The sequence below is a fragment of the Oryzias melastigma genome, linkage group LG7, assembly GCF_002922805.2.
Source record: "Oryzias melastigma strain HK-1 linkage group LG7, ASM292280v2, whole genome shotgun sequence".
NCBI lineage: Eukaryota > Metazoa > Chordata > Actinopteri > Beloniformes > Adrianichthyidae > Oryzias > Oryzias melastigma.
In genome coordinates this window covers 10,154,695-10,156,441 of record NC_050518.1, presented here as the reverse complement: position 1 = coordinate 10,156,441, position 1,747 = coordinate 10,154,695, and the positions used below count along the sequence as shown (strand labels likewise).

General features: G+C 35.5%; 1 protein-coding gene across 1 annotated transcript in view; it reads right to left on the bottom strand.

Annotated features, from left to right (window-relative positions):
- cacna2d3a (calcium channel, voltage-dependent, alpha 2/delta subunit 3a) overlaps positions 1–1,747 on the bottom strand; it is a gene marked incomplete in the record, with an annotated part of 125,797 nt that overhangs the window by 44,697 nt on the left and 79,353 nt on the right.

Here is a 1,747-nt window from a genome sequence, read left to right as displayed (position 1 = left end):
CTTACAGTCATGTGAAGAAATTAGGACACCCTCATTAAATAATCAGCTCTTTCTTAAAAAATTGTCATATATCAATGTCCAATCTTATTTTAAAAAAAATTCTAAAAGATGAAGTGATTTGATAAAAAGTCAAACTAAAACATTAACATTATTCTAATTATAGAAAAAAAAATCAGAAAAAAAATCACATTTTAATGGAGGTCAAAGTTTGGACCTCCTGCCTCATATTAGCTATTTTTGCTCCTTTAGATAAAATTGCATCATTGAGACACTTTTTTGTGAGACATACGAGTCCCTTAAATGTGTCTAAAGTGTGAAGTGTCTAAACTTAAACATAAGCAGAAGTTGCATTCTTTTTAAATTTAATTTCATAGAAAGTTTTAAATAGGTTTAACATTTTTTGTCAAGTTATACCACTTGGATTACTCAGTGATGTTCAAATTGATGTTAAATGTGTATGTATCCAAATATGTGGGAAAAAATACACACTTTCCTAGGGTGTCCTATTTTTTTCAAATAACTGTATGGAGAAAAAATAGGTTTAAATTAATAAGACTATTTAACATGTTTTTTCCAAGGATATTTCACTGTATTTTGTTTTATAGTGACAACTCCAGGAGGGATTCGGTTTACTCATATTTTACTAAATCCCATTTCCACCCATAACTAGGAACATGTCTATTTGATTGTCAGGTGGGTGAACTCAACACTGCTCCAAATATGACTTTGTTCCACCAAGTGCAACGAGAATCTGAATGAGGTCAGAGCGTTATTCATTGGTCAGCTTGTCCGCTCCCTTCATGCTTTATTTTTACCATGTAGAATCAATGGATGATGTGAAAGATCAGTTCCATATCTCAATGGGAATGTCTTGTGCACAAGAAACTGGAAACTGTGTTAAAAATATCAATGAGAGTTTTGTGTTTTATACTTTTTCAGTGATCACTTCATTTGTCAATTTGGCCATAGTGGCAAAATATTAAGCAATTTTAAAACCCCTATTATCACAGTTTCAATAGCAACAACAAAGTACCCTTGACCTTCACTGAAGTGTTGAACTTTGACAAGAACTTCTTTAAATTTAAAAATGTCATTTTTCCACCAGACTGTACAACAACAACACACACACACATATGCATACACCTTTACATCACTCAAAGAAAACTGTCTAGGTCTGCCTTCATCATTTATCACAGCTTTGAGCTTAGAATGACTGCTTGGCTTGGAAGCCTGAGGGCGTCCTTCAGGCTGAGCCACTGGGACCAGTGGTGAAGAAAAATGAATGTGCCCTGCTCTCAGTGACATGACACGCTTGCTTAGATACAGGACAGCAACAACATGAGTTAGCCAAAGGCTCTGAATATATTCAGAAGTTAACTTATGGGGTTATGTATAAGCAAAAGATACACAACAAGCTGTCAGGATAAAGTGTATGATAATGGATGAGGAGACAAAGACAAATGCCCTGGTGTAAGGGAGAGCTGCAAAACTGCATGGTTAATCTCCTGGCAATGCTGTAAGCCATTTATTTGAATTCTCGCTCAGTCTGGTTATAAAGTTTGTGGTTATTTCTTCATCACAGCCATGATTACATAGCATATTTTTTATGTAAACGCACATTAAAAATAAAAAAAAAGTCACAAAATTCCCTAAAAATAGCATCCATCCATCCATCCATTTTCTTGACCGCTTCATCCCGTTCGGGGTCGCGGGGGTGCCGGAGCCTATCCCGGCTACTGAAGGGCGA